The sequence below is a fragment of the Fistularia commersonii genome, chromosome 33, assembly GCF_037954325.1.
Source record: "Fistularia commersonii isolate RoL2024-O1a breed Wild chromosome 33, RoL_Fcom_v1.0, whole genome shotgun sequence".
Classification (NCBI taxonomy): Eukaryota; Metazoa; Chordata; class Actinopteri; order Syngnathiformes; family Fistulariidae; genus Fistularia; species Fistularia commersonii.
Window position 1 is genome coordinate 2,180,004 of NC_141316.1, and position 27,978 is coordinate 2,207,981.

At 40.8% G+C, this 27,978-nt stretch overlaps 1 long non-coding RNA gene across 5 annotated transcripts; it reads right to left on the minus strand.

Annotated features, from left to right (window-relative positions):
* Positions 1 to 2,839: 2,839 nt before the first annotated feature.
* LOC147214662 (uncharacterized) lies at positions 2,840 to 14,206 on the minus strand. Of its 5 annotated transcripts, none has more exons than XR_015104301.1 (6): positions 13,949 to 14,206; positions 12,142 to 12,279; positions 9,922 to 10,068; positions 8,688 to 8,753; positions 3,522 to 6,500; positions 2,840 to 3,418 (listed from the first exon to the last, which is right to left on the minus strand). It is a non-coding gene; the product is annotated as an uncharacterized LOC147214662 (long non-coding RNA). The 5 variants fall into 5 exon arrangements; XR_015104303.1 differs by lacking the exon at positions 13,949 to 14,206 and adding an exon at positions 12,486 to 12,673 and having other exon boundaries at positions 3,522 to 3,744; positions 10,015 to 10,068; XR_015104302.1 differs by lacking the exon at positions 13,949 to 14,206 and adding an exon at positions 12,486 to 12,673 and having other exon boundaries at positions 10,015 to 10,068.
* Between the last annotated feature and the right edge of the window lie 13,772 nt (positions 14,207 to 27,978).

Here is a 27,978-nt window from a genome sequence, read left to right on the forward strand (position 1 = left end):
ATCATCACGCTGCTGTTGCATTGTATCATGTATTGACTGGTTTTGCACTAAACTATGCAGAAACCTCTGCTGCTACTCGCTACATACAAAATACATATCTTTCCTTTATCTTTTCACCTCCTCACCAGTAAAATGCATCTGCGTGCACTTTATAGTTTAACGTTTATTGTGCACTTTATTAATATTTTGTTTGTTTCATAACAAATACAAGCCACATATACAGACATCCAGCCATTCCCTTTCTCATGCAAACATCATATAAACTATCCTCTCTCATTAACACATCTGGCCAAGTCATTGTCTTCAATTCAACGTTTGCGTGTTTTTGGACTTTTGGAGAAAATGAAGAGCCCGAAGACACGAAAAGAAAACGTAATTAGACCAAAGGCAGTATTCCTGATGGATTATTTCAGAAAGTAAATCAGAAACACACACAAAGAGGGACAGACTGGCTCAGGGTTAATGGTTCTGTCAGTGTCAGTATCGTGTCCATTTCTAGGCGTTGAGTGAAACTGCATTGGGGCTCTGATTGCTCTGAGATGCTTTGCATCATCGGTTGCTGAATATAAAACAAGAGCGTGTATGAGATGAGGAATTATTTACTGGGCATGCGTTGTTGAGGAGGAACACGGGCTTACCATGTTAGACTCTCTACATGTTCACAGACGAGTGGCTCATCGTTGACATTTATTGAATCTCATGCAGCCTCGGCTCAGATGGGTGAGCCGTCCTCCTTCCCGAGGCCGTGACATTGACTCCGAGCTAAGAAACACTTTTACTTTTTTGCTCTGAAAAATGCCCTTTTTAAACAAAATTGCATATATTGGCTCAATAACACGTGGAGCATTGTACGTTTTAGATGAGCTTGGGGGGACAAAGCAGTTTGTTATAGTTCTACTGCAGTACTTAAAACAAAAATTAAACAAATGGCCAAAAACCACAAAAAAACTTTTTTTTACACCAATGACTTTCACTATGAAGAAGTATCATGCTGAAAGACAAGATTTTATTTTATTTTTTTGTCAAAATACACTCATTCACTGGGCAGAAACCATGTTTAACGAATTTCAGGTGACAGTAAAATGCACTTGAAGACTTGGACATCTAGGATGAGCATGGAACACGTTAGAACCTCGGCTTACGAACGTCATTGTTCACAAACAAATCAGCCTACGAGCAGAGTTCTCGATCAAATTTCAAATTGACCCGTGAACAGCCCTCGGTGCATGAACGCATAAACAAACAAACTCTAGGGGCTTTCTGCATTGTGCAGCAGCACATGGCGTTGTACTCTGGGTTGTTTATACAATTCATTGTTGTGTTGTCCTGTAAAATGCTTTGTTGTGCTTTTTTCAGCACATTAGCCGTCAGTACTGCTCTGAAAAAAAATAAATAAAAATGCCAGTGATAATGGTGTTAAGAATGAGTGAAGAAGGAAATAATAGCTAAACTTGAGAGTGTTTGTGTTACAGGTGTCTCTAAGCACTACGACATGGCTAAGTCAACCATCTGTAGAAGCCTGAAGAAGATGTGGCTGAAGGGATGATTACATTACCAAAGGTCTCATGCCTTAGAAAAAGTAGAAAAGTTAATGTTAGTTTGGATGAATGAAAGAAAGCTTTCATTAATCTCATATGTGAGAAGACTTTACCTTTGCATGCTGATACAGTGAAGGAAACACAGAGTACAAGTGCTGGCAAGAAGAGAAAACACCAGAAACTCAGTAATTATCAGGGTTATCTTTAATCCGTTTATTTATTTTTTTTGTTTTCAAACCCATAAAAAAGAGTTTCAAAAGAGTACAGTAACTTTTTGGGGCTGGAGAACAGATCAATGGGATTTAATCATTTATATTTTATTAATCCCTCATGTGGAAATCCATTCCCTGCACTTAACCCAACATGGGTGAACCATGAGCAGTGGGCTGCTCTCCTCCAGCACCAGGGGAGCAGTTAGAAGTTCAGTGTCTTGCTCAACAACACTTTGACACACTAGGAGGAGCCGGGAATCGAATCAAGAATGTTCAACTCCGAAGACGAATATGCCACGCCTATTACACTGGGAAAGTTGATCCGGCTTGCCAACGTTTCGAGTCAAAGAACGAATTAAATTCATAAGCCGAGGTTCTGCTGTACGAGAACTATATGAGATCATAGTGTGAATATCTAAATAATTGGTATAAAATGCGCTTTGGTATATCAAACTATTCTTTTTAAATGGGAGACGCCTGGAGCACATTTTGAATCTGTCACCCTTAAAGCATCTGATAAATTTTACATTAAAAATGTACAAGAATAAACGTAGAAATCCAAATAAAAGATAACAAAAGAGAAGAAATGTTAGCATACCAGGCTGTTGTAGCGTTTTAGTCAGGAAAAACACCTGGTTGATGGTAAATCGTCCGTTTAATAAGCAATACCGTTGTTGGCTACAGCCATGCCACGCAAGCCTGCAATACCGACAATTCCAGGTAAAACCTCAGAATGCCTTTCACCCCAAACTGCACCCACGAAATCTCCATAAACCCCAAAATCACACAGAAACAAGCATCAACATAAACCCCGACATTCGTGACTCGCTACACTGTGATAGAGTAAAGACTGGTATTTTTATTCCACTTGACTCTGCTGTGTTTTTAAATGTGGAGGGGCTTTTTCACATTTTCTCATATCATCGCCTCTATTTCTGCCGTGCTTCTTATTCCGGCAAGAAATGCAGAGCCATGGCCCCCCCACCCCCCATCTCCCACCGACCCCAACTTGCCCATGGGCTGTAATAACCAACAGACATGTTTCCTCTGCTCAGAACCCCCCCGCCCCCTCTCGGCCCCTTCTCCGTGACACCAGTCGTATCATTATCTTCACTCATGACAAAAAATGTCTTTGCAATCTTCAGTGCGGCTTCTGCTGCAGCCGCCTCCCGTCAGCTCACGACCCCCAGGCAATTTTTTTTTTTTTTTTTTTACAATATTTCTTTCTATTTTTCTGATTATTTCCTGTTTTTCCCCAGCTATTTCTTTGACATTGTTTATTCTTTATCATCATCATTATTATTCTTTGGGTATTTCTTGATTATTTCAGATCGTGCATGGCAGCCAAAATTAACTCTTGATATCTTTTGATGATTGTGACAACGGTGTAATTAATTAACAGAAGCAAGAGGAGATAAGAAAATGAACAAGAAAATTGTCTAATTTGAGAAAAAAAATAATTCTCACCCAATGATCCGTCTCTGGATGTTATCAATAGAATCACAATGTCTGTTATTTAATTCATTTTTGTTGTGACTTTGCAGTTCCATGTAATGTCACAGACATACTGCTCTTTTTCTGTTGAACTGCACCACTGGGCTCAAAGAGCCAAATGCTGTGATGATGATGATTCCGCAGGCATCCAGTCGGCAAACTGTGAGTGTCTGTCTGATGGTAGGGGGTCGGGTGATGGGTGGGCACATAGTCAGATGTTAACAGGTGCCACAGGAAGACACTCACGCAGGTAACTCAAGGGTTATTGCTCACTAACCTGGTGTTAGCTCGTGGTGTGTGCATCCGTCCCATCTAGGCGGATAACGACGGAGTAAACAGGGCTTCTGGGCTCTCGGCCTCAGGCTCGAGGCTCCGGTTGTGCAAATGAGAGCTAGGAGTTTCCCACCTCTTAAGGTTTCTCCATCTGATTCATCAGCCCTGCAGACCACAGCCAACACTAGATGGTGCTATTCATTTCCAGTAGAGGTTTAAACTCCCAGCTGAATGAGAAAAAAAAAAAAAAAAGAAAAGATAACACACTGTGAATGTTGGGGCTTTGTCTATCAAATAAAAAACCAAAACAAAAAATAAAAAATTAAATCATGTAAATTAAATGTATTGACCATAAATGGAGAACCCTCACAGGCCTTTTTTTTTGACAATATTAAAACTTAAAAAAAACCAAACAAACAGAAAGGCAATCACTTGAAATGAACAAGTGATCGAGTAAAAGCAGTCATAAAATGTTTGGGAAAAATAATTAGAAATATTCTGCAAATAACTTTAAAATCGATGTTGAGAATTTGTCATTTAGTTGTCATTTAGTATAAAATTAAGTGGGAAATTTTGAAAGGCTGCTGATTTTTTTAGACCACACATCCATGACTCATCCACTTGGAACAGGAAGGGCTAGGTTTGGGTCTTAAATGCAGAAATGCAGTGATGCCAACATTAATAGTTAATCAACTGTTAATAACAAATGTTAATAAATAGATATCGAAGTAATTGGAGGCACCATTTTTCTTTTTTTTGTCTTCCATTTCAGCTTGCACCTTTTCTTAGGCCAGTTGCTGCAGAGAGACCTGCTCCTGGAATGTTGAGCTAAGCATTAGTGAGTTATCTGGAACAACAGATTTTTGGAGTGTGTACCTCCAACCGCCGAGGTGTCGTGTGTGTGCCGTATGTGCATCATGTGTGCACCCACACACACACCCCCAGAAAGACTTCCATGCAAAGTTATGCTCCATAGGTGGGTCGTGAAAGAATGTATATATTTCTGAAGGTTGGATATTGCTGATTACCAGCTTATTCAGTTCAGATTTTTTGAAAGTATTTTCTTTTTTCTTTCAAGCACTTTTGGACTGAAAGGAAAATCTTTAAAATTTCAGGCAAATATCTGTTCCAATTTTCTGTTACTTTTCTAATTCAATATTTAAGTCATATTTTGACATGATTTAACCCAAAATGAATTACAAACAAATGTTTGTCCTATTTATTTATTTATTTATTTATTTATCTATTTATTTATTTATTTATTTATTTATCTATTTATTTATTTATTTATTTATTTATTTATTTATTTATTTATTTATTTATTTAATGTTATTTTTCAATTTATGTATGTATGTATGTATCTGTCTATCTATCTAGAAATCTATGTATCTCTCAATCTAGTGATCGAGCAATCAAGCTATCTAGCTATCTGGCTATCTAGCTAACTATCAATTTATTTTTCTATTATTTCTTTTTGATTGTTCTTGCAGTATCAGTCATACATATTTAGCACATAGCCAGGATAGGACTGACCAAGGGCAGCTTTCCTCCCTAGCAATAATCTCCATTGAGACAGAGAGACTTTTAAAATTAAATGAAGATAAAGAGCACTTTTATGCCAAAGTCATCGAGATGTTTGTCTAGAAGGATAGGCAAATGGATTTCATTCATGAGTAGAGGTAAGACCACACAAACACTGCTGTATAGTTAACAGCAACATTTAAATGATATATTCCACTTTGGCCAAATAATGCGGCCTCAGGGCGACACAGGCCAGTGTCTCCCTGAGGCGGTCCCAACCCCAGATAAATGCAGAAGGTTGCATCAGGAAGGGCATCCGGCTTAAAACTTTTCCAAAACCAAACATGCGAATCAAACCTAATAATCTCATATCAGATCAGCCGAGGCCTAGGTTAACAAAAACGGCCATTGGTACAGATGACCTACAGGTTACCAGTGGAAATTGGGCAAAGAGAAAAGACAAGAGTACAGGAAGATACAGTGTAAGGTAAAGATAGAGGTAGCAAAGGCAAAACAAAGGGCATACTGATGACTTGTATGCTTGGTTGGACAGTAAGGGAGAGAATGATCTACAGGTTGGCGCAACAGAGATAGAGATGGAAAGGATCTAGAGCAGGTCAGGGTGATTCAAGATAGAGAGCGAAATTCATTGACAGATGCTTGAAAAATGATGGAAAGAGTACTTTGAAGAGCTGATGAATGACGAAAATGAAAGAGAGGCAAGGGCAGAAGACATGACTATTGTAGACCCCAAAGTAACAGAGATCAGTAAAAGTGAAGTGAGGACGGCACTGAAGAGGATGAAGCATGGAAAGGCAGTTGGTTCTGATGATATACCTGTGGAATGGAAGTGTCAAGGAGAGGCAGCGTTAGAGTTTCTGGCTAGATTATTCGGCAGGATCTTAGAGAGTGAGACGATAAAGAAGTGTGATGGTGCTCATTTTGAAGAATAAGGGGGATGTGAAGAATAGCGGCAACTATAAGACTACTTGATGAGCCATACAATTAAGTTATGGGAAAGAGTCGTGGAAACTAGACTGAGAGCAGAAATCAGCATTTGTGAACAGCAGTATGGCTTCATGCTGAGACAGAGTTATATAGATGCAGTATTTTCTTTGAGAACATTAATAGAAAAGTACAGAGAAGGTCAGAGGGAGTTGCATTGCATTTTTGTAGACCTAGTAAAAGCATATGACAGGGTGCCAAGATAGCAACTCTGGTATTGTATGAGGAAGTCTGGAGTGGCAGAGATGTATGTTAGACTGGTGCAGGACATGTATGCTTGCTGTGAGACAGTGGTGAGGTGTGCTGTAGGGGTAACAGGGAAGTTCAAGTTTGAGGTGGGACTTCATTAAGGATCAGCTCTGAGCCCTTTCTTGTTTGCAGCGGTGATGGACAGGCTGACGGATGAGGTTAAGCAGGAATCTCCATGGACCATGATGTTTGCAGATGAGATTGTGATCTGTAGTGAGAGCAGAGAACACATTGAGGAAAATCTCGAGAGGTGGAGGTATGCTCTGGAAAGGAGAGGAACAAAGGTTATTTGCAACAATACAGAGTATGTTTGTGTGAACGAGAGGAACCTGGCTGGAACGGAGAGGCTACATGGAGTGGAGATTAAGATGTTGGAGGATTTTAGGTACTTGGGGTCATCAGTCCAGAGTAGCGGAGAGTGTGGAAAAGAGGTGAAAAGATGGATTCAAGCAGGTTGGAATGGGTGGAGAAAAGTGCCAGGGGTACTATGACATAGAAGACTATCAGCCAGAATGAAAGGAAAGGCGCACAAGACAGTGGCGAGACCTGTGATGCTGTATGGACTAGAAACAGTGACAATGATGAAAATACAGGAGGCAGAGCTGGAGGTCACAGAGATGAAGATGTTGAGGTTCTCTTTGGGAGTTTCCAGGATGGATAGGATCAGGAATTAATCTATCAGAGGAACAGCACATGTTGGATGTCTTGGAGAGAAGGTCAGAGAAGCCAGACTGACAAGGTTTGTTCATGCACAGAGGAGGGATTGTGAAAGTATTGGTAGACGGATGGTGGAATTTGAGGTCTAGAGGAAGCCCAAAGAGAAGATTAATAGACATATATGTCTCCTTTGGCCAAATACGTACCTTACCTATATGTGTGTGTGTGTAAAGAATGCTGATCAGGGATATAAAGACTAAGCAGTAGACAACGTTCAAGCAACCAGTTGGTGAATGGGGAATTATGCTACTCTGTTGAATTCATATACAGTATTTGTATATCTGACTTTGAAAGAGTGAGTGCCTCCCCAGCCATAAACCTCACTGCACGTAACTCACATACAAATATATTAGAGAATTGTTAATACACATAACTCAAGTACTTACATATTGAATGATGCAGTTAAAAGAGTCTAAAGCCTTATTGTGTGTTATAAGTTCATTTTGAAATATGGCTTGCTATATATTCATTAATTGTCCATACTGGTGTGTGGAATATAATAACAGATATCCTAAGTCTTACTTACTTTAATAACCGGTTTTATTATTGACAGGATTATCCTATTTATCAGTATTTATTGTGAAATTTGAATTCAGCATTGCCACAAGCTTCAAAATATACCAGAACCCAAATGTAGACATAAGGGTTTAATTTGACAAATTAATAAAAAGAAAAAACAAAACAACAAAAAAAAAACAATAATAAAAATGACAAGCAGACAAGTCACTATATTGATTTTTTTAAACATAATTTTCTTGTTTTTCCATTTAAAATCAATTCTCCCTGCCTAGTGATTAAGTGATTATTTTTCAATTATTGACAATTTTAAGGTAATTGTATAGTTCAGTACCCACGAAATCCCTTAAGTTATATCCTTGTTATTCCTGCTCATTCCAACCCAATTTTTTTGAAAACATTTTAACATACATGGGACTCCGAAATTCAGCAATGCAATTCCAGTTTCCGCCATTAGGGTTTTTTTGGAGCGAGGGCGACGGACTGTTTGTCTGTCAACCGGTGCCCCGTTTCGTTCAAGTGTGAAATGCATCAGATGTCTGGGCTACTTACAGCACCTTTAACCGCTGCTGAAATAATAATGTCTTTTCAGGCTTTCCATCTGCAGAGATTCCTTTCTGTTGCTCCCCAAGATGAAGTGTGGCCTTTGCTCAGCATGTTGGGAAGTATTTAGATTTGCAAATCTGTACTCTTGAAATATGCAGATGGTTCAGCAAAAGATTTAATCATATATGCAGAATATATATCCATCTGCCATGGGCCGATTTTAGAGGGGAATTAACGCTGAAATAATAGGTCCTGCCAAATGTATCTATCTAATCTCAGGTTAAAATAAATGAATAAATAAAAAAACTTCACTTAATGGAGGACAGAAAAACTAAACACACAGCATGTCATTCAGATAAAGTAAAAAAAAACAAAACATCCTGCTGACATATGTTCCTTTTTAATAAGCAAAATAATCTGCCAACTCAGTAAGGAAAATACACCCATTAGGAAGGCATTAAAATACAGATACATAGTTTTTAAATCCAAGCCAACTCTGTGCGACTGAACACTCGGTGGTTCTTCTCTTGAAATTTGATTTAAATTCATTTGGCACCTGGGATTTTGCAGAGCGACAGGTGCAAGGTCACACAAGGTCACACGTTGTAAACATTACCTCAAACGGGTTGCGTGAGTCCGGGTGTCCTCTTCGGCCATCAGAAACCAGAGCTTGCCAGCGCGGCTGAAGGCAGACCAGAACGGAGAAGAGTTACACGCACACACACACACACACACACACACACACACACACACACACATGCACACACACGCACACACTCACAGCCAATTATATATGAGACTGATGAGATAACGTGCTGGAAATGCGAATTCCATTACTTGAGGGACCTCTTCTGTGGAGGCGATAATTTAAAAAAATCACAGGATCAGTCAGCGGTGGCAGTAATGACCACGCCGTCGGGCCTTGTTCGCTGACGCAGTCTCTCCTGGAGATATCCTGGCGCTTTCCCTTGCGTTCAGGTGGTGACGTGTGAACGGAAGCAGGCTGCTGCTCCCTCTGCAGCACTTTTTAGCGAATTCAGGAGAAGTAGAGAACAAAAGCATGTGATTTTCCCGTTTATTTTCACGGGTGACAACATTTTGTGTACGTGGCGGTGTTTCTGTGTGCAAGAATCGTGCCAGAGAAATCTTGTTTATCCTTAGTCTTGCTAATGAAAACAATAGCAAGAAGTCGCGCCCTACCAGTGCAACGACAGATCACTGCATATTTGTATGCATTGTGAATGGCAAAACCTCCAGCCTATTTTTTCCAACACTCCACTTATTGACCCGGGTGCATTTTTTTTTCTTGTTCACCTAGACAAGGTAAAAACACATCTTGTCTCGCATTAAACACCAGCGTTAAAAAGAGAATGGTATCCCTGGATATTTTAATAGAACTGGGTGGGGTATCGGAGTGCATCCGGAGTGCTCACAATCACATTATGCAAACAATCGTTGATGTCTAGGCTCATTCTTCACTGCTGTGGGTCTTTAAAAACAACAGCGCTCGAGAATTCTACTACCAAAATCCACTGTCAACTTAGCTGCCTGAATGACTATTTAATAGCATGTTATAACACCAAAAAATAATTGAATATGCATAGTCAAAAGGTTGATTTCCACGCAACAAAATGCAGTCCCACGCTCACTCTCACACACTCACACTCCCCTGTTTTTGCTAAAACAGAATTTTCATCTTTGACTTTTTACTATGTCTGTTTTGAAAGATTTCTTCTAGATTCAGGAGATAGATGTCACATCTCCTCTCTGCAAACAAAACAAACACACACGCAAACTCACACAGAGGTGGGCAGTTATTATGAAGACAGGGACGTGACCATGCGTTTCACCTCTGCCACGTGTTATAGACAGAGAGACATGGCTGCTACATCTCATTCCACTCCTTTTTGACCTCCCATCATCGCCGCCAACATGGCTGTCACCTCGTTCTGAAAATGAGACGTTGCTCCCGTGGCCCCTCGGCGTGACGTTGAGACCTGGAAAAAAGAAAAAAATAATACAAGAGGCGATGCAGAGGAGGGAGGTATGAAGAGGTGAAGGAATGTCTCATCCCCTCCTCCCCTCCCTCTATATTTCATCTCAGCAGGACTGCAGTATCGCTCAACCCCGGACGGCAGAAAATGGAGCGAGCCATTTATCTGTGTACAAGAACTCAGACGGCCAGAGGAGAAATCCCGTAAACTGCGATCGGGGGTCAGCTTTCTCTCTGAACGGTACAGTTCAGAGGTGGAAGATTGAAAAAGTGGTACTCTCTCCGCACGCGCTACGGCGGACGACTGGATCAACGACATACCAGGGCAATTTGTCCGTTAAATTTGGTCCAAAATCTTGACCATAACAAAAACAATTGGCATATTCCAAATTCTACTATCAGTATTTATTTGAAATAACAACTAACACATCAAATGACTTCTTGTGAGGTTCCCACTGCATACAGAAAATGATAAACTAATGCCAAGGTATCACGGTGGCTTTCAGCTCTTAAGCCTCTTAAAGGCGGGGCTATTTTCAGCTTGTAGGGGCTTCTTGCTTCTTTATTATTTTCAAATCGCTTACAAAAGGAAAGAATGTAATGTGGATTAATAATGACACATCCGCATAATGTGAGACTTTACATTGATCGCTGGCTCCGTAAATACCGTACACGTCATCCAAAACGTAATTCTGACAGGGGAAAGCTGTGACTAACAAATCATATAATTGTATAATCCGGCGGACAAAATTTAGGCCTTCGCGTTAGTTATTGCTGATCTTTTCGGTTTCATCTGAAAAATCATCTGAAATATAAAATCATATAAAAATATAAACCATGTGTGAAATTCTCATTCAACCAATCATGAGATGAAGACCGTCCATATGATTTTCCACAATGATTTATGTGCATGCATCTCACCTTGTTTATTTTTCTTCATATTTAATCCACCAACACATCCAGGTTGCAGTACAATGCCTGGATAATATTCTAATGATTCCAAGTCCAGTCATTCTTTCCAAATACACTGAACGTATTCGATTATTTTTCCATATATTGTGATATAATAAGTAACCAAAAAGTGTATGTGGATACATTTTTCATTTCTTAACCTTCAAGAACTATTTCTTTCAGTGTCACGACACAGCAAGGCTGTTTCTGGCTTTGTGGGGGTCCCATGCAAGACGCTGTTCGGGGTCTCCTGTTTTGCCAAACCATGATGGATAGATTTCTAAAGACATCTGCATTGGTGCAATAATTGATTAATTTTTAGGAGAAAATGGTCTGGACTCCCGAAAACCTTATATTAAAATCAAACATTATTGTCTGCAAGGTTGCAAGTTGAGCTGATAAACAATGATAATACAAGGTAAACAACACGCGTCCTCTATATCTCAGTGAACCAAATTGATTCCTCAAAAATGTTCATTTTAAATTGCAAAAATAAGGGTCTTACAATAAAAGGTGAAAAAAATACTCAGAATAATACTACTGTTGATGTAGCAAGGAACCTTGATGGAAAATTTAAGACAATTTTTGTATTCCGTTGCAGCAGTGCGCAGTGAGCCAGCAGAGGGCCCAAAGAGCTGTACATGGCCCCCGAGCTTCAGATTTTTCTTGCATTAGATGAACTAAGGCTTTAACGCGGGACATCCCTCCGTTCCATTTATAATATTACAACAGGGGTGTGAATAAATTTGTGTATGTCGGACCAAATAGCCTTTCAATCATATCATGTGAGTGTTTAAGTCTGACTTTCAGTGAATATTTCAGTCACGCTAACAGTTCCATTATTTCTTCGATTATTCTTCTCTAATAAGTCCAGTTTAAATAATTCAATTTTAGGAGTAGTTAATAATCCACTCAGAGCAATCAGCAAATGCCATAAATATCCACAATAAGCACAATAGTGGGTGGTGAGTGTTGCTCGGCACACTATACATTAGAAACCTTTAAACTGTTGTCAAAGTATGAATTAATTATAACGTAGTCCTAAAGTAACGTACGTTACGTAAATTATTTATGCTAAACATTCAATAAAGCCCTTACCCCCGCCCACATCAGAGAAAAAACTCACCTTTTAGTCCTGTCAGCATTCTTTGTGCATTTTCTTCTTTTTCATTTTTCTACACCGAATGGATATTTTCTTTTTGACGCCATATTTGATGCTATTTTCCATGCTGTTGACCTGAAGCCGACTCAGCGCTCTTTGCTCCTGTATGTTCACAATAGAAATAAAATAAATATAATACACAAAAAACAATGTGATACGATAAAACAACAATGTAGCACAATAGAACAATAATAAAAATATAACACAAAAAAAAACAATGTAACAAAAAATAACAATAACAATAAAAAAAAAACATAAAAAAACAATGTAACGCATTAAATTGATATAACAATGTATACAAAAATCACCTTCTCTCCTTTGAGGACGCCCCCTGGTGGCGAGGAGTTCCACTGCGTTAGCACATCGTATTGTATGCGATATAATAGTAACGTGAAATCACCGCTTTGTACAGGATCAGGTCATTTTGGTTACAAAAGGACACACAAGTTGGATGTTGCTAAAACTGATTTCAAGGGATATTCCTTTATGCTGACAACATGTCCATGTGCGCACAAATGACCGACCTTTAGGTTACTACACAAAATTTGTTGCCGGTTCTCCTTGAAACTGAAAACCCGGAGCGACAAGTGAAAACATCTGGCACTGAACTTGGATTATTATTAGCACGGGGATCATGCGCTATTTGGGTGAACTGAAAATAGACTGGTTGTTGACTCCAAATACAGGGAGAAGAAATTGGATATGTCATATTTTTTTTTTCCAGGGAGCATCGCCTGGTACCTTTTCGATTCCTAGGAGACGGGGTAAGGTCGGATAAAGATAAATGAAAACAGTCTCGGTGAATAACTGATGATGCATAGAATGGCATCTCTCCCTCTCCACTGGAGATAGAAATATGTCGGTGGAAGAATACCATCCGCGATTCTGACGATGAAGAGGCTGATATCTTCCCTCCAAGGGTTTCGCTGGTCGGGAAACGGCAACCAGAGCCCAACATGAATATTGATTACATCATCCGGGAGTGCCGTCTTGTTGTAAAATTGGAAACCGACTAAGAATAAGCCCCCAAAAAGTTCACACTTGTTCCACATGACCCATTCATTCTTTGTCACGTTTTGTAAAAACATTGCGTCACATTTGAACAGAAGCTCGATGAATCCGACTCTTGAGAATCGAAGCGTAATTTTTGATAAAACTTGGAGTGTTGCAAGTTTGTTGTGTTTGAAATACTCCTGCTTAAGTGAACAAGGTAGTTAAAGTTGCTGAAAAACCAAAGCTAACATTAATCAAAGTTAAACGGAAGAGTTTTTTTTTGAGTTGGTTTTTGAGGACGGTAAAACAAAACGCCACTGCAGTCATTTATGTTTGTGGACGTCGAACCAAGAAGATGCATCATTAAAAAAAAAACAACTTTGAGGAAAGCACGATTTAAGTACGGAGGCAAAAGATGGCTCTGTGTTGGATATGTTTTTTTTTTTTAGCAGTCATCAAGTGTTTGGTTTTTGATCACCAGAATTGCGAGTAGCGCGTTGCATTTGGCGTCGGCCCCGTCAAAAAAACGAAACCGAACCACCCGACTGAATCTTCCGCAAAAAATATAACACTGACAGCCGGCGATGGAAAGAGAATTGGAAATGTGTGAATTGTCTTCAATCTCCCCCCCCCGTCCCCGTTTCCCCTCACAGTTTGTGTTTTTCCGTCCCCTCATAAACACCCTGTATCGGGGAGAGGAGGGGTCGACTACGTTCACGGGAAGTTAGCAAGTGGGGGTCGGTGAGGCACGAGAGCGGGAGAGAAACAAACCAATTACAGGCATTGATTTACTTCCAGGCCGCCTTATGGGAAGTTTAGCTTGCCGGTCAGGTTCCAGGTAATTCAGGGGATTGCGTCCATCGCCGTGTACTTCAGTTATCGCTGCAATCCCATCTCAGCTTCTGCGAAAGCCCACAGTGAGACAGGAATATTAATAAGCATCCGTGGCGTTCAAAGTCTGTGCCTGCAGGATTTAACATGATCCACAGTGACACCTCTTCCCTCTTTCTCCACTCCGTGGGGCCACCATTTCATGTTTCATATTCTCCCGGTGTGTGCGGCAAGTCGAATACAAAGATACCTCGTAGCATGTTCCTTTTATATCCCGGGTCTCAGATGTTTCTGGATGAAATGCTTTCAGACATGCCACATAGCGCACTTCTGCTCCTTGCACTTTTGATTAATGTGGCATACAATCTAATCATTCATGTGAAGGGGTTTTTCTTGTTGGGCATCTCTAATTGTCAAGAGCTGAGAAGACCTCATTCCCCCGGCCCCTCTCTGTAGCAACCACGCTGTTTGATGGTTGAACACACCCTTTAGGAAAAGGGACATTATACATTCCTCCGCTTTGGTTTCAGAGGGTGAAGAGCAACATCTGAAGGGTAAGAAACAAAAAAAGAGGCTCAGGCGTCCTGTATGACCCCCTCCAGCCCAACTCAAATAAATTAAAAAACGCTTCTCCCGCTTTTAACCATCCGCCCGTGTTTCTACATTTGGTCTTAATCTTTTTTCGGCCCAGCACCCCCTCCCCCCCTTCTCTGACTCTTCAATCACAAGCGTTTGGCTGCCAGTGGGATCAAGCCACTTTGAGATGTATGAGCTTGGAGAAAAATGGATGGCTAATTCAATCAAATCTATTATTCCCGAGGCAGCGGCGTGTTATCAGCAGCGCTGCAAAGGCATTTTGATGCATTGCCTTCATGCTTGGTCCCCCCCCCCCCGACACACACACATCCCAAACGCACAGAAATCAAAGTTATTGTGGTCTGTGAGTAGTGAGAAGGCGGAGGGGTGCCGGGGCGGGGGAGACCTTCATGTAGTTATCGGAGAGCAAGTGGGGGGGGCTTGTTTTTAGCGAGGCGATGCTGTTTACCTTCAGGACAAGGACACTGCAGTCACAACGTGGACATGCCGAGGGTGGAAGCCAACATCGTTCACAAACAAGCAGTAATTGTGTCCCGTCCCTAGCCCGGCAACAGGCAGCTACCCAGGAAGTAAATCCGATTTGTCAACGGGCATGGCCGCGTTTTTCGCCCGCCAGAATTTGGATATGCGTCGCACAAAGGCGCTATTTCGATTAATTGAGATGCATTCGATTCTGATTACGTTGTAATTTGATTTCGGCTCAGGCTTCCCTCGTGAATCCCTCCACAATAGTGACGCCCGGCGAGAGAGGAGCATCGACGTCTTCGCGGGAATTGAAAACGAGAGGAAAAAAAAAAAAAAAATTGAGATCCTGTTCCTTGAGACGAGCGTACAGTTGTTGTGACAGCATTGCGCGGAGGAACTTTGCGTCGCTTCCTTTCATTCTGGAAGCCGCAGGTTGTCACTCGCTGTCCCACAGCGGCGCCGTCGTCTCTGGCTGTCAGATGGAGAGATTAATGACTCTGTATTTTATCTGGTGTTTTTCCAACTTTTATATCAACTTTCTGCTGTAGCTTCCTCTTTTCTCACAGTCCAAACTTATTACACGTGTGGCATCAGTCCTTTTGTCAATCAACTTTTAGGGGGTAAAATGAGGGAGGAGAGACCGGTGGAGACAAATCAGAACCAGTAAATGATTTAACATTAAGCCTTCATATTAACGTGTGATCGGCACCATTTATTGCGGATTCACTTTCAGCTTTTTTACCAACGCAGACGCCACAAATCCACCTTGCTACATCTCACTCATTAAGTCAGTGGGAATTTTTACACCCCCATCAGCGAGGTGTTCGGAGTGTGTTCAAGTCAGCTTAACATCTCAAGTTAGAGATGTCACATAATATTGCAATGCCATTTATCGCAACTTGAGATGAAGCAAAAGCTGAATAAGGGCCATCCAGTAGATTTTTAAACTCCAGAAATGGAGATATATACCAGAGCGCCCCCTGGAGGGACCCTTGTATTGCCTAATGGGCCCACTGGCAATGGTATATACTATATATTAATGTTCAGATATCGGTTTAGGAGCTGGATGGGGCCGCAGTTTTGCATTTTCTCCCCCACGTCTTTTTGAGTTGTACGGTTTCCTCCCGCTGTCCAAAAATGTAATAGTTCCATTGGAGCCCCAGGTGTGGCAATGGGGGAGTAAATGTTTGAATGCCTGTGTGTGTGTGTGTGTGTGTGCGGCCCTGTGAACGACTGGCGACACGCACAGGGCGAACCCAGCCTGTCGCCAAATGACAGCTGGGATAGGCTCCAGGCCACCCGTGACCCTAAGTGCTGGATAGTATAGATAATGGATGAATGAATGAAAAGCTGGCGGTATACCTCACCTAACAGCCGGACAAATTTGCCAATTCCAGTTTTATTTCAGTTTGGGAGAACAATTTGGCCCCAATTCCATTCAGTCAGATTTTCACCCGGGACCGGGTACCTCCTGAGAGATAGGAAGATTTAATACGAGCCCTATAACTACTGAATAACAAACTGCATGAGGTGGCCTGAGGCGTCCCTGAAGGCATTTCTGCAAATACAAGATCTCTGAAGCTGAAGCAGAGTGAGGGACCTGGATGGTTTATTAACTTAAAAGATGACAAAAAAAGCACATTTAAATCTTCCTCTAGAAGCAAAAGCATCTGCTGAACTTGTGACGGTCTACCTCCCAACACGGTGTAATGCATGATTACTGTGATTGGTTGTTGTGTTTGTGATTGGTTACCGTGTTGTATTTACCCTGCTCGAGTCTGGGCATCCGTTTCCACGGCGGTGTGCGGTCCGTTGTAAAGTCCCACAGGAAATGTGAAATCTACAGAAGACAAGACTACTTTTCTGTGTGATTGGGTGAACTTTGAAAGATTCTTTTATTGTTTGTGTGTGCTCTTGTGTGTGTGTGTGTGTGTGTGTGTGTGTGTGTCTGTCCACTCAAGTCAACCGAAGGGATTTGGGAATTGTTTTCTCGAAAATGGACTTCAAACAATGTAGTTTGAAAATGTTCAAAGGGCGATCGTTCATAGACACTGACATATCACATGCTGAAAAACTCAAACCTGTATTGTTACCGAGCAACCCTTACAATTTTTTTCTTTCTCCAGGTGGAAGTGTGTCTCCATGCCTCCCCATGTTTTCGGTATGCGACTAAGATGCTACCAGCTTATACAGCTCTGGAAAATAATGAAGAGACCACTGCAAATTTTTCTGTGTTTTTGATTTTGCTATTCATAAGTGTATATTTGCATTGAATGAATAATTTTGTTTTATTCTATAAACCACTGATAACATAGCTCATACATTTTCACTACAAATATTGTCAGTTATTTACAGAAAATGAAAAGTGATTAAAAAAACAAAAACAAAAAAGTCCAGTGTTTTCAGGCCTCGAACAATGCAAAAAAAAAAAAAAAAATCATATTCATTGAACCAGCAAATTACTAATATTTAAGGAAGTGTTTATAAATGAATATTTGGTGGAATCATCCTGACGTACTATCGCAGCTGTCATGCCGTGGCATCTTCTCCACCTTTCCTTCACATTGCTATTGGGCGACCTTAAGAATTGCAAGAATTCAAGCAGCTCAACTTTTTTTGCTGCCTTCTTACCCTCCATCTTCCTCCTGATCAAATTCCTGAGGTTTCCAATGGGGTACAGCTGTGGTGGAAAATCATTTTGGCCGGTGGGCGACCTTTCTTATTTAATTTTTATGTGCGGGCCAATTAGGTAGCATGTAAATTGAACAAAATGAAAATTTAAATATTTAAAATTTGTTAGCATTTTATTTCAACTTTAAAATCATTAATGATCATAGAAATGAACCGACGTTATTTTGTATGTAACCATCCTTACAAAATTAAACAAAAGGAAAAAATGAGGAGTTACTATATTCAATATTGATTGAAAATACTCATTAAAAACATCCAAAGAAAATTGTTTGGCTATGAAAAGGTCCTGATCTGGTTGTTTTTCATCCACATCTTGATCGTTCTAGCTGTGTGGTATGGAGCATTGTTCTGGAGGAAGAAAAAAAAAAACAATCCTTAGAGTTGGGAACATTTTCAGAACAAATGGTAGCAAGTTTTTTTCCTGGATTACCTTTTACGTGGCTTAATTCATACTTCTTCACAAAGACGAATCTGACGGACTCCAACTTTGGTGAAGCATCCCCAGATCGTCAGACGTCCTCCACCATATTTCACATATTTTGCAAGACATTGTGGCTTGACCCTCATATTATGTTAAGGGTCAATTTGACCCATTGGGTCAATGGGTGAAATGGGTCAAATTGACCCTTAACATAATATGAGGGTTAAAGGTCTCTCCAGGTCTCATGTAACCGCAAAGACAACTGGGTTTTGGAAAAGCTGGAAATTAGATCCAATCCTTATGGACTTTTGCAAACTTTATCTTGGCTCATCTTTGCTTTTTGTAGCTTTGCAGGACTTGAGCCCTGCCTTTAGGAGCTTATTTCCAATGCCATTTCACCATTTGCCATATTTTTTGTTGGTCATGTGATGTCATCCTACAGTTCCCGTGTGACCTTGAGATGAAGAGACGGTCATCCTGGTCAGGGGATGTTTTTGGTTTATGTCAGACTCTTTGTTTGCCGTTCACAATTTCTGCTGCTTAACATTGCTCTTGTGAACCGTCGTCTAAAAATTTCAAGGACAAAAGCATCATGACACTCACTGTATCGCTCTGCCTGTAAAGCCTGAACTGAACCTTTCTTTTAATGCCACCAAAATTTTCTTTCAGTTTTTTCAGCATGGTCAGTAGCTATTCTTTTATTCCACTTACTTCTGATGTACTGCATGCACTGTTTTTGCCTTCCAGTTGGTCCTTTTGCAAGAGGTAGTGACAGCCACAGCAAGGATATATATACTTGTCCTTGGTAAATATGTGGAATAAATTTGTTATTTCTTTTTTTTCACCGAATATTATCACCCCATTCGGTAGACACAGGTGTCCTTAAGTTGGAATTCAAGAGACACTTGAATGGAACGTCTGTCATACAAAAGTGTCTCTGTCTAACTGTGGAGACGTCAGAACATATAGAATTGTGCCGTAGGTTAAGTGTTTCTGTTATAAAAATATTCCCCCTAACTGGCTAAGTGGTTTGAGGTTCAGCTGACTCAGCTGCTTTTAGAAATGCCATTTATCTGAAAGGAAATGGAGAAAACACATCTTGTGACACTGCATTGCTCCACATACATTATATTCAGTTCCGATCTTGTCCTATGGATGCTCTCAACATCAGAAAAGAACGAACAATATATTAAGTTCAAGAGCAAGCAGGACTTTGTGGAATAGTTTACATGTCATTAAAAAAATAACTGTTTCCCCAATCATCCATCATCACTGTAGTTTTCTGAGATCTCAACCCAAATATTGTCCCACCATGACATTTGGAAGTGTGTTTGAGGCTGGCTACTGTCAAATATGCAATCCTGGTGGATTCCATTCAGCGTAAGGCGTCATCGGAGTAAGGGAATGGCCAAAAATGTACAGAATTGTATGTTCATGCCGTTATACGACGTAAACAGTATATTTTGAATGTAAAGTTTACCTGGGTTGTGTATAAATTAACGGGCGCTTAGCATTTTTATTGTAGGTCAATCATTTTCCCCTAGTCACTTTAAAAATAGCTCGCAAGCCAAAATAGTGTGCCCCTCCCCTGTTCACAGCAAATATCGCTGCACGCAGCAGTGTAACACACGCGCCTGTTCCCTAAACACAGTCTTCTGTGCATCTTTCAGCACTTGGTTTTGGAATTACGACCCAAGATTCCCAATTTTATAAGGGTTGAGCCGCAGAAGAGCCAAATATTTTCCAGGAAAAATGTACAAACAAACACATCAAGAACTTTTTAGGGTAAAATAGGGATAAATATCAAATGTATACTTGCTGGCTACATATGAATTCCAGTGCTGCTCTGATGGATGTACTGTATATAGGAGCTGGAATGCATTTGCAATATAAATATTCTAGCTTGATGTAATGCTTTAATGTGCTGCTCTCTTGCCGAAAAAAATGTGAGAAACTAAGGCAGAAACAGTTCCCCTCACAATGCAATGAATCATATAAATATGATGTGTCATATTCTTCGAGTACTCTAGAGTGAAACACGAGGAATTTGACAGCGAGGCAGCATGCTTTCAAGGCGCCGCCACTATATTCATGCTTTATTTTGCACGGCGGAAGATCTAGAAACATTTAATAACTTTACTTTGTGTAACTTTGTGACAGTGCATGTGATCTTGACTGCAAGCAACAGTTTTCTGTGTTCTTCGGTTGCAAAGCCGCTAACAGAGACTCCAGATTCTCCCCGGAGTTACTCTGCTCAGAAGTCACTTTCTGAAGACAAAGAATTCATTTTATACTGATTTATTTGACCGCCCTTGCCCGGGTGAGCTGTCAGATCAGCAATGAAAATGAAATGTACATTTTTTTCATATAAATTATATCCCTCTGACAGGATTTAACACTATCATGCATTTTTTGATGACATGATGACAAGCACAGACGTCAGTTTGTCATATACATGTGTATTCTTTCTCTTTACCTGTGGAATAAAGTAAGCAACACACATTTTGCATTTTTCAAAGTATTCATTTGTATAAATAGTCTGCCAGTTAGCTCAACAACACCAAGAGAAGTAAAACACTACAGAAGAAAACTGAGGTACATGATCAAAGATGTTTTTTTTTATTTTGTCTTTCCCAATCATCTGGCCCGTTCTTCAAGACTCTCTAAGGGAAGACGTATCGCTGACAAAGTCGTCATGAAGGTAAAACACTGGAAGTTGCCGATGAGACCATGGATAATGAAGACAGACACATCAAGACTTTGATGAATAAGAACTGAAAAGAAAATCCTCTCCGCTTCTGCGGTAAAACCCTGGATGATGGAAATTGCGTACAGTGCGATGTACATATATGATGCAGGAAGTAATACGTTGGTATTAAACTTCTGTTTGCAGTTACTGGTGTTCAGTCTGTATCTTATAGATCAGGTTGTAGCAGCAGTGTCTGTCCTGATGTAAATATGCTGAACTTTATCAAATCAAATCAGAACTAAATGACCAAAACCAAAGCCACAATCTGGCACAGGTCCATTTTTTCTCAGAGAAAATCACTGTTACAGTACAATCTTGCTGTCCAAATACTACTGGCTCTCGTCTCGTGAGCAAGTCTGGACCACACTCTTTAAAATGAGCGAGAGAAAACCTACTTTCCCTATTTAGTGAGCACTTGGCGAGGGAACAACCGCCTTATATTGGGTAGAAACCTCGACCGGGTCCGAGCTCAAGCTTTTGTCTCGACTGGCTGGGGTACAAAGAGAGACAGCAAGAGAAAAGGTGTGCGATTGAGACAGAGGAAAGGCACAATGATCTCTTATTAGAGCTAACAGCAGCCTTAACAGTTACATGATAATAGCTGATATTATACATTAAAAGCTATAATATCCATAAAAAAGTCACATTAATGGACCCAAACCTGCAAAATGAGAGCGTCTAGGGACTTGACAAGTGCATCGATGGATATCAGTCAGCAGGGTGAGCCAATGGCAGCCTAACTGGCCTGGCCCTAACAATAAGCTCTCTCAAAGAGGAAGGTTTTTAAGCCCATTCTTAAACAAGGAAAAGGTCCAAGGTTGGGTCCTTTGGGCCCTTTCTGTCTACAGTTTGCTTAGCCCCCCTCCTACTCCCACCCGCGAATCCTCTTTGTGCTCTGGGTACCCACTCCATCAAAGACATATATGTTAGGAAGCCATTGCTTGTGTCTGTGCTCCTGGAACTGGAATGAAGTAGTGTCGGTCCCCCGGGGGGGGGGGGAGCTGCTCCGTGGCTGCCCACCGCTGCGGAGAGCCAGGGTTAAATGGACAGAATAAATTACTCTTTCATCACTGCAATGACAATAGAGATTTCCTTCCTCTTTTAAGCTCACAAAGTCCCAACAAAAACAAGTTGTTTCTCTTCAAAATTAAGCGTTACTGGGAGTTAAGCTGGATTAAAACATCCTTATCCTTGAAACACCCCTTGCCGTTCGGAAACGAAGCTATTCATTTACAAATTATTTAATCCGGGTGTTTGATGGATCTAGTCTTTAGGACCGAGATGAGACGACTGATATTTGTGCCACCAGTTCGCCAACATAGCTTCGTTCAAGTACATTTCTTTGTCCAACCTGAACTTGACTTTGCATCTGATGAAAGGTTCGGTCTTGCATTCTGCTCAGGTCTGCACAGACGCCGCGAGAAGCGAAAGAAGAAGTGAATTATTCTTGCTCAGTTCGGGAATTCTGAGACCTTGTTCCCAGCGCAACGTCTGGGAAGAACTTTTTTCTCACGGGGTGACTGGGGAGCTATTGCGTGATTACTTACAAACTGGAAGAGGCCGTAGTTAATTTAGAAGAGCAGAGGCAGTGAAAGAGAAGGTGTTGTCATTCCTGGATAGTTTCGAGGATGAACGTATGAAAGGATTAAAAATTCGTCACTCATTTTGTGAGAATACAAGAAGAATATGTCACACAGCTTCCTCTTGTCCAGTTGACACAACAAGATGATTTTTAAAGCAAATCTTTGAACAAATAAGTTATATAATATTTGTATTTTGCTCATAAATAAGAGGTATCCTCATATTTTACACTGTCACATAAGTTGTTTTCGAGATATATCTCACTTTGGATGAGCCAAGCCGGTGCGTTCTCCGGTTACAGTTCAAAATGCTAAGCTAAGCTAATCTTGTTCCAAATCCATCCAGGTCCCCACGCACATGCGAGAGAGAGAGACAGAATCAATCTTCTCGTGTCAATCTCGCGAGTCTACAAAGCAAATAAATGTGTATTGAGATGAGAAAAAAAAAATCAATTCCCTATGTGTGGCGAACCAGAACCGTTTGCAGTCGATGGCAAATGAAAATGACAAGCTTAAACATGCGCTATAACAGTATGTAAATGACAACAGTATGAAGACAGCGGGGAATAAATTGACGGGAGTGATCGACGCTTCTTGAGAGGCAAAATACGTGGGAGTAAACAGATCTGGACTCAAATTTAGAACAGAGGAAGAGGAGGCCGCGTAGAGGTGTGGAAAACGCAAAACAAAAACATGAGGCGAGCCTGAGAGGGAAGATGGTCAAGTTCATATAGGACGTTAAAAAGTAAGATTGATGGGAGACGGAGGGAGACGAAACAGACAGAGGGGATGGAATAGTAAATTGAATCTATTTAAGACAGGCTGTGAGAGAAATAATTTACCCTCAAGTCCGACTGTGTTTCATTTAGGCCATTAATCACATTTATAATTAAAAGCCGAGCTCGCGTGTGTTCACCTACACACTCCCTCTCACTCCAGAACGCGCACACACACACACAAACACGGACATAGAGTATGCTTTTATTGCATAAAAAAAAAAGAAAACATGCAGTATGGCAGGTACAACAGCCCTAATGGCCTCATGGGAGGGCACTAAAACATACTGAAAGCAAAGCTAATTTTACAAAACTAACCGGTTTGCCAAAAAAAGCAGCCTTGTCCCCCAATCACATGTGTGCGATGTTGGAGAGAGAGGGATCCGCACAGATGGATTTTCACGATTTCTGGTGAGACACTAAGTGCTGCGGGGCCACTTCATTTCCTTTGGAGAATTTTGCACAGCTGTTGATTTCCATGATTAGCATGGACATTATGGTGTCCCTCAATGATTTTGTCACACCGTGGCATTTCTGAGACTTCATTTAATTTGTGTACAAAGAGAAACTTTTTGTTCATACTCAGAGGAAATTTGTTATTATGCATGAAGATCCCACTCATCCAGGTCATAGTTTGTTGTTGTTAAAGTCCCCACAGTTCTCCGAGAACACGGGTGCTCACACAAGTCAAAATAATCTACCGACAATAAAAATGGTCAACATCTACAACATTTACATATATGTATATATAAATAGATGTTGAGCATATATATATATACCAAATATACTCTATGTTTAAAATGTATATTGCTTCCTTACATACTAGCATAAAAATGTACAGGACTGTCTCAGAAAATTAGACTATTGTGAAAAAGTTCTTTATCTTCTGTAATGCAAATAAAAAAACAAAAATTACTTTTTCATGATATTCTAATATTTTGAGATGAGTCTTCTTTAGATGTAAGCTATAATCATCTATATTAAAATGATAAAAGACTTACAATATTTCAGTTGATTTGTAATGAATCCAGAATGTATGACATTTTTGTTTTTTTAATTGCATTACAGAAGATAAAGAGCTTCATCACAATATTTTGATTTTCTGAGACAGTCATTTATGACACAATACTCTACAATTCTGAACATTTTTGGCCATTACGTCATTATGTTGCCAGTCTCAAACAGACCTCCAAAGGCTCATCGGTCATTGTCGTACGGTATTTGGATCGAGATCTCAGACTGGCTGTTGTGGTTGTCAATCAAGTGCCAAATGCCACAGTGGAGAACGAAGACAGGCTAAGGTACTTTTCTTAATAACAAGCAATCTACCCACACTACCGGTACTGTAATGTAGTCTGTGGCTCGCGGTTCACTTGGTTTATGTTGCACAATCTCCTGTGGAACCCACGCCGCGCTTGTGATCGACCAGTAACTCGCAAGCAACGTGTTGGGCACCCCTATTCTTTCTGGTATGAAGTTGTTGGGATTGGGGTTCTCTGTTGATTGAGATGACTTGTTGTGTGAATGTGTTTGAAACCAATTTGAAACTGGAAAAACCTTCTCTAAATAGAGGAGGAGGTCCTAGATCGACAAACATACCAGAACCATCTGCGCGTTGCAAATTCCATGTCGAGATCCGCGAACGAAACCAGGCCTCAGTCCTAATGATCAAATGCGTTTCTTCCGTTTAACGTGATCTACACAAAAACCAGAATGACAAGAGTGGTTTACGAGCCAGTGGTGTGAACAGAAGATGTTGAGCTTCTCTTTGGGAGCGAGGACGATGAATAAGATCAGGAATAATTCCATCAGAGGGACGGCAGTCGTTCAATGTTTTGGAGATAAAGTCAGACTGAGATGGTTCGGACGTGGACAGAGGAGGGTGTGAATGTAGTGAGTATGACGCTGAGGTTGGAACAGCTGGGCAAGGAGCCAAGAGGAAGACCAGAGGGGAGCTTTATGGACGGAGTGAGAAGGGTCATGAAGTTAGTCGGTGTGAGAAAAGAGGCCCGTCCGGAAGAAGTTGATTTGCTGTTTGGACCCTTGAAGGGAGCAGCCGAGAGAAGAAGAAGGAGACATACGAGCCATTATAAACCTATTCAGATTCCGACTCAGGTGAGTCCCTGGGATTTGTACCTTTGTACCCCGAATGACACACGTGCACAGCGACACCCATGTTAGTCCAACAACTCGATTACCAAGACAACTTGGATCAACACCCAACCCCGACCTTACCAGATATACACCGGAAACTGCCCGGGGTTCCCTGAAAAATCCTCTCGGATGAGAGGTGAAACATCTTCAGGAAGAAGTCCAGTTTGCCACCGTACGTTTTGACGACAATTTGTTACTGCACAACTGCCAAGTGTATATTTCTGTTTTGCAAAGTAAAGATTGAAAGCAAGAATAACCAAGGTGAGTGTCAGACTGTTATTCCAACTTATTTCAAAATAGTACCCTGACCTCACCGGAGCAAAAGCTGGAAAATATGTGATTTTCTAGGGCGATATTATTGGTAGGTGTGTTTTCTGTGCGTAGGAAAGCAAAGGGCAGGAGAGGCAGACCGGACACGATTTGTTAGGTCACGTACTGATTTGTGGCAATTTTGTCATCGAAAGTTCGGCTCTAAAACCGTCTCAAACGCGAATCACTTGCATGGATTTAACCGAGGCGGGGGAAAATCTTGAATGAATGGCATTTGAGTGAATGGGGGGAAACAGCTGAGGAGAAATTTGGTTGTAAGTAAGCACTTTTGAGGCAAAATGAAACTGACTTTAATTTGCTTCTTGGCAAGAGGATTTTGTTATGGGCATTGTACGTATTTGCTCACACGGGCCTGCTGAGCATTGGAGATAATTGGACGCCTCTATTACTCTCGAGCCACGCCGAGCTGTCACGCCCGGTGACAAGCTGAAAGAAAGGTGCCTTACAGCTTATCTATTCATTGTAATCGGTAGCCTACCTCTGTCAGGAGCCTACCTCTGTTAACAGTCATCGAATACACCATATAACACCTTTGTTCACACGCCATGACATGCTCATTCATGGCATCAGGAAATAATTACCTAAAATGACAGGAAATTGTAATATCTGAAACAAAGGCCCGTTATTTCTTATTCCTTCTTTTTTATTCGACAAAGGGCAAAGTCACTGATGATGAGTCTTGATGTTCGAAAGGCTCGCTGCGGGAAAGGTGTGGGTTCTAAGTGTACAATGTGAGTTCACTAGTCATGTAAGGCAAAGCACTTTTCAAAATTCATTATGATGTACAATTATTAAATCAACTTGAGTTGGTCCCTATAAAGGTGTTATTACTGATTTGTTATTGAAGAGTCATTTTCTCTTTCTACCAAACCGACCAATCTAACTCAACAAAACTTTGGCAACCCACCTGGAAACTTTGATGACATGCTTCAGACTACAGTTGCGTATTGTCTTAGTTTGTTAGCTTGCTGGTAGCTTGCTTGTTCTTTCTTTTATTGCTTGTTAGCTTCTTTATAATCTGAATTAGACTTTTACCTTGGATTTTGGCACAGGGGATAGTAACTTCTTGTCCTGCGTATTAATTTTTTTTTACCTTTGTCTTCCATTAAGAAGATAACATGTCACCCAATTTAAATGCTTAAACGTTTACAAATAAATACAAAAAAATCTGAACTAAAATAAACATACCCTCACCATAACAACGAAGGTTCCGTAAATAAGTGACTAAGTAAATATAATTGTCATAAATTGGGAGTCGGGCCTTCCTCCGCAGAGAGCCAGCAGGAACTTGGGGGCATATTTGGTATTATTATTTGCAGTTGTGTTAATTGGGCATCGCTTTACATTTGAATCAATGTGAGCATTTCCATTCGAAGAGAAAATCGTAATAACTAGTTTCAATGCAGTTATGTCACAGGTGATCTTTTTAATCCAGATTTTGTTGTAGCATTTGGCTATATTGCCAAATCGGCCATTCCGCTCTATTTTGAACCAAAAAGAATGTTACATGCATCACATGGAACAAAAAAATAGTCTTGGGTGACAAGATGTGAACTAGTCCTGGTCTAGAGGGCAAAGCGCCTAATGAATAAAGATGAATGATTGGATGAAAGTGTCACTGTCATCCCACTTGTGAGTGACATTCCAGCCCGGGGACACACTTAAGAAAAGCCTTGATTCTGTCCTCGTCTGATGATGTCACCTGCTTCTGCCTAGAACTCCTTCATCAGCAAGGTCAGGAGGCTCTCAGCGTGGGGCTCCACTGTGGCAGCGCTAATGCAGTCAGCTGAAGATAATAGGGAATTTTGGGGAAGCAGACCTTCAACGTGACCCTGGAGATGAGGCAGAAGAGCTGACAAAAGTATTCACTGATCCCAAACATAAAATTAAATAAACCAGGCGCATGCAAATGAGGGCAAGGGGTTCGTGCTTTCTTCAAAAGCTTGGGAAAACGCACCAACGACTCAAAAGATGCACACCCACCAGCTTTCTTTAAACAAAAAAAAAATCAAAGCTGAGCGACTGTCGTTTCTAGTGCGTTTCGCCATATGTTACCCCGCATCCAGTATAAGAGCTGCACGGGAAAACCTCGCCGTGATGAAACATCACCTCTCGTGCCAAAACACGTGGGAGTACATTCCCATTCATTCAGACGAAGCGGGCAAGACTTCTAAGAGCGAACACACAAAAATACACAGTAACAAATATTTATTT